General features: G+C 32.6%; 1 long non-coding RNA gene across 1 annotated transcript; it reads right to left on the minus strand.

Moving 5' to 3' along the window:
* Window positions 1-2,395: 2,395 nt before the first annotated feature.
* On the minus strand, window positions 2,396-4,006 carry LOC147549513 (uncharacterized). The gene is made up of 2 exons (XR_015238924.1): window positions 3,560-4,006; window positions 2,396-3,264 (listed from the first exon to the last, which is right to left on the minus strand). It is a non-coding gene; the product is annotated as an uncharacterized LOC147549513 (long non-coding RNA).
* Window positions 4,007-7,267: the final 3,261 nt, after the last annotated feature.

Genomic DNA, 7,267 nt, shown 5'->3' on the forward strand with positions numbered 1-7,267 from the left:
TAGTTTTACTTGTTTCCTTCTTTTGTTGCTTATTCGATTAAAAGCACCTCGTTTATCTTTCTTCCTTTTCGTTTTAGTCTAAGTTAGCTAGTGATATCTAGACTGGTGGATAAGACCTTTCGATATCCGAGTGACCTTCCTATCCTCGTAGATCGACTCCGGTCTTGTCGGGTATTACTTGACACCTCTGCTTGGGTTTGCAACCTTTCAGGTTCATTTCATAACACTAACTTCGGTCTTCCCATGAATTTTTCTTTCTAATTTGTAAGTTCATGGCTTACATAACACTCTAACTTCGGTCATTCTTTGAATTTTTTTTATCTAGTTTACGAGTTTAATTAATAATTTCTCTTCCAACTTTTTAATTTTTCGTTCAATTCATTATTTCAATAATAGTTTTTATTTTTTGAATGTATATGAGTTATAATAAATAGATGAACAACAGATATCAAGAGGTATTCTTGAAATTGATTAAACTTGGAAACATTAATTTTAAAAACAAAGAAGAGAAAAGTTAAAAAGTTTTTGATTAATAACGACCACACTTCCTCTTCAGTTCACCAAACTTGGTTGGGTTAGGTGCTTTTTTGCTCGTGGAGAAAAAGTTTTTTTCAGCTAAAATAAGCAAACTAAATTTAATTATTTTCTTTCATCTATCGAGTAACATTAAATATATTTTCAACTGAAAAAGAGTAATATTAAATATATTATTTATCATAGTTACTATTATAATATATGGAAAAAAACATCTATGTAAGAAAAAGAAAAGATGCTCCAAAGTACCATTCATGGTTTAGCAGGATCATGGATGGGCCAGTGCGTACGGGGCGCCCGCACTGGGACACCCACCACAACAGCGCTCTCTTTGAATTTAAGACGTTGGTGTATATATTATAACTATTCCAAATTTCATCACGAAAGGATGAGTAGTTCGATTGGTGTTTCGGTTGTATGTTGTGTTGGTGATGTCTTCATTTGCAAGGGTTCAATTCCGACTTACAACGAGTTCAGTTGAAGAATGGTCTTGGACGGTTATGTATGCATAATTAGTTTAGTTGGTCTCTTATGTTGTAGCAAAACAAGATTTTTGGATTGAACTTTTTCTCTATCTATTTTATTTTATTCCAAAATAGTTCTCGTTCTTATTGAAGTTTAAATCAAACCATGGTTGAGTCAATCTGTTATGCAAACGTGTTTGCAACAATCTGTTCTGCATAATGTAAACTGCAAACTGTGTTTGCAAAATTTAGAGTAGGTACACCTTTTTGACAGACTAAACGTTTTCTCATTATAATTCAGTACTAACTAACCTTTAATAATATCAAGTTCCAATTCCATTATTAAATGCATGAACACTTCTTCCATCTCCAACTTCCCCAACCCACTATAAATATCAACTGATTATACCCACCATTGCAACCAAATTACCTATCCAACTCCTCCTAGCTCCATCTCTAGCTCTCTAGCTTTGTTTCTCTCTTTTAGACTCTCAATGGCTTCCCTTCAAGATAGAATTTCCAAGTTCAAAATAAGTAGCCCAGAAAGCACCCTGGATAGCAAAAAAGTAACTCTTTCTCGTCCGCTTCATGATGCTTCTCAAAGAGGTGACAAAACTCAGCAGATTATAATCCCTCACAACAATGACAATGACTACAGCTTTACGAGCCCAAAAGTTGTAGCAAAAGAAACTCTACAAAATTCTATTCCACCTCTTATATCTAACTATAAAGATCGTGTTCGTCCTCTTATTGACGTTGTTGATAAGCTTCGTCACCTACAAGTTATGAGTGAAGGAATTCAACTACCCACCATTGTTGTAGTTGGCGATCAATCCTCGGGGAAGTCGAGTGTTCTCGAGTCATAGCTGGTATTAGTCTACCCCGTGGTCAAGGAATATGTACTCGTGTACCGCTCATTTTTGTTTTTTTGAAATATATTTATGTAACTTTGATACATCAAAAAGTAAAATAATAACATGTACTGATATGAAAACCGAACTTAGAGTGGTTAGAAGCTACCCTGAAGGTCATAGAAACAACGCGAAGGCAGAAAGGTCGTGATACTGATAAGGACATACAATAGGTCTAACCTTAATAAGAAGATTTTGGTTCGAACGTTTATTAAGATACTGTTAAGTATAATTTTTGTGGTGGTATACTTAACCAAGTTTGTTAAACACTGCTGAGTGTCGTTACTGTTGGACTAATCAACTAAAAGTCTATAAATGAAGCTCAATCACCTATCTTTGCGTAAATTGAAATTTCCCAAGGTACTCTCTCAATAGAGGTTTCAGACGTAACCCAATTTTCTGCCATGTTAGCTACTATAAATTACATAGAATAATAAATGGGAGTAAACCACAACTCATTGATCTAATGTCATGATTCCCTAACACATTCCTAAACTGGATTATAGAATAAATGACATTGACAAACAACTTCAGTACTATAACTATAAAATTAAATAAAATGTTTGAATTACAACTTAGTTGGTGATGAGGAATTTTATATCTCAATCATAAACATCGTTTCGGACGCTTGGTCCTCCAGCGCCGGAGTCGAAATAAATAGGCGGCCCTCCACCAACAACAACACCTTCCATGAGAGCAAAGCGCATATCTTCGGACGGCTTCACGTGACGCTTCCTCTGGTTAATAAACCAGTTAATTATTTATCTTCTTTTGATCTAATCCTGTTACCTCTGCTAGCTTCATTTTCTCCTCTTCCTGTACCAATACCCATATTCATTATTCCAATCCCATCTCCAGTACCAACAACCTACAACTCTATGATTTTCAAGTATACAAACATGGCTCCACAAAACCTAATTATGGGTCATTTGTCATGATGGACTGCAAGGACCGAATGCTCATACGAGGGACACTCAACTTTTTATGTCGAACTAGAACAATAAGATGAAGCCATAGCAACAAGTTGAGTTGTAGAAAATATTCCATAAACAAACATTGACGACTTGGCAACCTTCTATAATCAAATGAGTTACAATCCTGAGCAATTCTTAACATACAGTTACTCGGAGAACATGGTTCCTCGATCTTTATATATAAACGATACCCAAACTTCGTAACATATCTATTCAATTCCAACCTGAATCGATTAACACTTTCAAAGAGTTTATGACCAACACCAGTGAACAAATCCCCAACTTTCATATCTAACCATGTTTAAATGACTTAGAGGAAGAACTTGCATCACTAAAACATAATGAATCATTAGGCGATCTAGCTGACTCCATTTCCATTTTCTGCAATTTTTCATCCGTAAAGAATATAATGTTTAGAACTTATGTACTAAAAACATAATTATGGACACAATAGGTGTTCATAGGAATTAATTTGCAATGTCGGTGGAAGCAAACTCAGTTTGCAGCAAGCGATTTTTCATAAGAATTAATTTGCTTAATCAAGTTTATGATTCTTTGACATACATTTGTTCATCTGAATAACCTAGATGCCTTCATTCAAATAACTTGGACTTGTTCATTCGAATAACTGATAGAAAAATAAATAAAGAGTTCAGATAATGAAGATGATAAAGACCTTACTACTTGACTTGATTAGCAAATAGACGAAGAATCAGAAGATCTGGGCGACGATGAACTAATTATGCAGAAGAAATCAAGGCTTACATGCGTACGAACACATTATAACATCTTCAAATCAGTATGTAAATTAGAAGATGAAGATGAAGATGAAATTGATGCTTCAGATCAGTACAATAATAGCAACATAGCTCATGAAATCGATTAGATCTTGAAGGTTCGTCGGAGAACTCCACCGATTTCATCCATAGTCTCCCTCTCGTCTCTCTCCAATATTTATCTCTCTCCTCTCTGCTTTTAGGTTAAAACTTTGGTTGGATTTTATGGTTCTTTCTAGGTGCAGATCCAATCGATTTCGAAGAAGAAGAAGATTTGGAGAAGAAGAATGGAAGAAGGAGGACCCTAAAAAATTTCAGGTTTTTTTAGAGAGAAAGTGAGTTTTGATATGTAAGGGTATTTTAGGAACTTAAATATTAGAAAATGACCTGAATACTAATTATCAATATTATTTTAAACCTAACTTCTAATTAGCTCTAATATTTTGATAGAAAATAACTAATATTAAAAGATTGAGGCTTTTCTAGCTATTTTGAAATTTTTTACTACTCAAATAGTCATTTTCTATTAAAACAAAAAAAATTTGTAACTCAAACGGCCCACCCCTTTTAATTTATGACGGTGCATTAATTTACCAACTGCCCACAACTCAAGTGCTCAATGACCCCACCTTAACCGTTAAAAGGTAACAACCCGTTAATTTCAGTTATTAATTTTTGGGAGAATTTGACATACACCCCCACTATTATATGAATATTAGGACTACACCCCCACTTTTTGAAAACTTTTGATATACACCCCCACTTGGACGGAAACCGTCAATTCGGAGTTAAGTTGGGTGTGTGCGAAATACACACGCCAACCATGACGATTTTACCCTTTTGTAGTTGTTGAAATATTTTGAGCGATTTTGACATACACCCCCACTATTATATGAATTTTTGGACTACACCCCCATTTTTTGAAAAAAAGCAAAATTTTTCAATTTGCCCTCCAACGATCATCTTTTACCTTTTGTCTTATAAACTTATTAATCTTAGACAAGCTAAAAGATCAAAGCGAAAGAACTTATTTATCTCATATGTCAAATAAGATAAATAAGTTCCTCCCATATAAGATAAATAAGTTCTTTCGCTTGATATCCCAAATAGTTCCTCCCATCTTTTCTATAGTTTGATATCTCAAATAGTTCTTTCGCTTTGATCTTTTAGCTTGTCTAAGATTAATAAGTTTTTAAGACAAAAGGTAAAAGATGATCGTTGGAGGGCAAATTGAAAAATTTTGTTTTTTCAAAAAATGGGGGTGTAGTCCAAAAATTCATATAATAGTGGGGGTGTATGTCAAAATCGCTCAAAATATTTCAACAACTACAAAAGGGTAAAATCGTCATGATTGGCGCGTGTGTTTCGCACACACCCAACTTAACTCTGAGTTGACGGTTTCCGTCCATGTGGGGGTGTATATCAAAAGTTTTCAAAAAGTGGGGGTGTAGTCCTAATATTCATATAATAGTGGGGGTGTACGTCACATTCTCCCTTAATTTTTCACTCCACCATAATTTATCAATTTAAAATTAAATTTCAATTCTGATTAGAAAACAAACGAAGATACAAAAATTATACATTTTGGTATCAATATTTCTTTTTACGAATATACAATCGAATATTTTACGAAGATACAATCAAATCTTTTTCTTTGTCGTGACATCAAAATAAAATAGCTAGATAAATGATTTTTATTTTCTGTTCATCTTAGTTAAATTGAATTGAGGTATCATAACATTTTCACTTCATGCAAAATTAAAATATCTTTCTCGCTTTCTCTCTGCAAAATATCTTGATAATTAGTAGTATCTTATAGATTAGCTTTCAAAGTAATTTTGATTTATCATTAGTTTTAAAGTAGTTAACTTTATGTCGATATATGCTTATGATTGGTGTTTGTTGGTATTATTTTTAATGTGTTTCAATTTTTTGATCCAAGAAAAAGATATCCATAAAAGCAATAAAAGACATTTTTATTATATCATATGATTTCGTTATTTTCTTTGACTTAGATGTGCCCCCACGTAAAAAAAAATCTTGCCTTCGCCACTGCAGGCACTTATATTGTTTTCTTATTTATTTTATATTCTTGTGGTGCAGAAAATTGAGGAAGGTGTATCTTAGGTTTCTGACAAGTAAGTTGCATACACCTTTCGAAAATTTTGAACACTTCGCTGATAAAATATTAAGAATATATTAAAGAATTTTAAGAGAGAGAGAGAGAGGCAATTCAAGTTCGTAGCAAATGAATCACGACTTTGCGTTTGACAAAAGATTTTAAAAAACTTAACCAAATAAAGTTTCATTTTTTTTGCATAACATATGAGACCATTTCTATGTTGATTTATTTGTGAAACCCAGATAAGATTAGACCAGATGACCCATCATTAGTCTAATTCTTCTAAATAGTTAAACATCATTTGTGAAACCCAGATAAGATTAGACCAGATGACCCATCATTAGTCTAATTCTTCTAAATAGTTAAACATCATTGAGAGAATTAACTATAACGGTTTCTAATTGAAAAGTTGAGTTCAATGATCAAATGTTTCCAAAGTCGTTCAATCTTGTAATCTTACTAGGTATAACCCGTGCCTCCGGCACGAATACTTCAATTTAACATTTTATGTATGTAGCATTATCACAACGGGAAGAAAATTTAAAAAAATGTAGAGGACAAAGAGACATGGGATAACATCCTTAAAGAAAAATGGAAGATAAAACTGAAATTATCATGAAGAAATAATTATTCCGAGAGATATTTAAATGTAGAGGACAAAGAGCTGGATTTGTGAAGCTTTCCCTTTCTCCTCGGCAGATTGTATCGATGTTTGTGTTCCTTCTAACATTTGGCGTAAATGTTAAAATTAAACCTGGAAATGAGTAGATTATATCAAACGGAGAGACTACAAGTAATACAGTAGAAAGTTCAGTAAAGTCTATTACTCAATTACTGGATGCTATGGAAATAATCTATGATTGCTCAAATAAAAGTGATCTTTACACATGCAATGGGAACAAATTATGTGATATTAAAGTATACATTTAGTGAAGGTGTAAGTACCCTCTTCAACAAAAAAAAAAAGTACCCATTTTACAATGTGCTGCATGATTCTTTCGAATAAAACAATAAAAATAAATTTTCAGAAGAATTTTCTAAACTATATGAGAATGTAGGAATTATGTATGTGTATAGGAATCATGTTTTCAGAGAATAAAAGCTTTGAAAATTAGTCCACCATAAAAAATGCATGGCATTAGATGATTGATGTAATATAACAACAAACAAAAGTAAATTATTAGGTAATTGTCAACTCAAAATATACTTATAAAAAATATGCACTTATTTGCCAATAAAGTTAAAAAGACTATTTTCTACTAGTAATACATAAAACTCAAAACCAACCATTTATTTAATATCTGAATAAATAAATTGACGATGAAAGAAATATACATACTCACTTCTTCCTCTTCGGAGCAGTCATCTAAATCAGACATATGGAATCCGAAATTTAATGAAGATGAATCAAATAAACGCGAATTTAAAAATAGTGGTTAATAATGAAAATCATATTTTGCATCTTTTTTTTTTTTTTTTTTTTTTT

Source organism: Eschscholzia californica, unplaced genomic scaffold (genome assembly GCF_041429995.1).
Source record: "Eschscholzia californica isolate CP2 unplaced genomic scaffold, dmEscCali1.0.p SCAF_3, whole genome shotgun sequence".
NCBI lineage: Eukaryota > Viridiplantae > Streptophyta > Magnoliopsida > Ranunculales > Papaveraceae > Eschscholzia > Eschscholzia californica.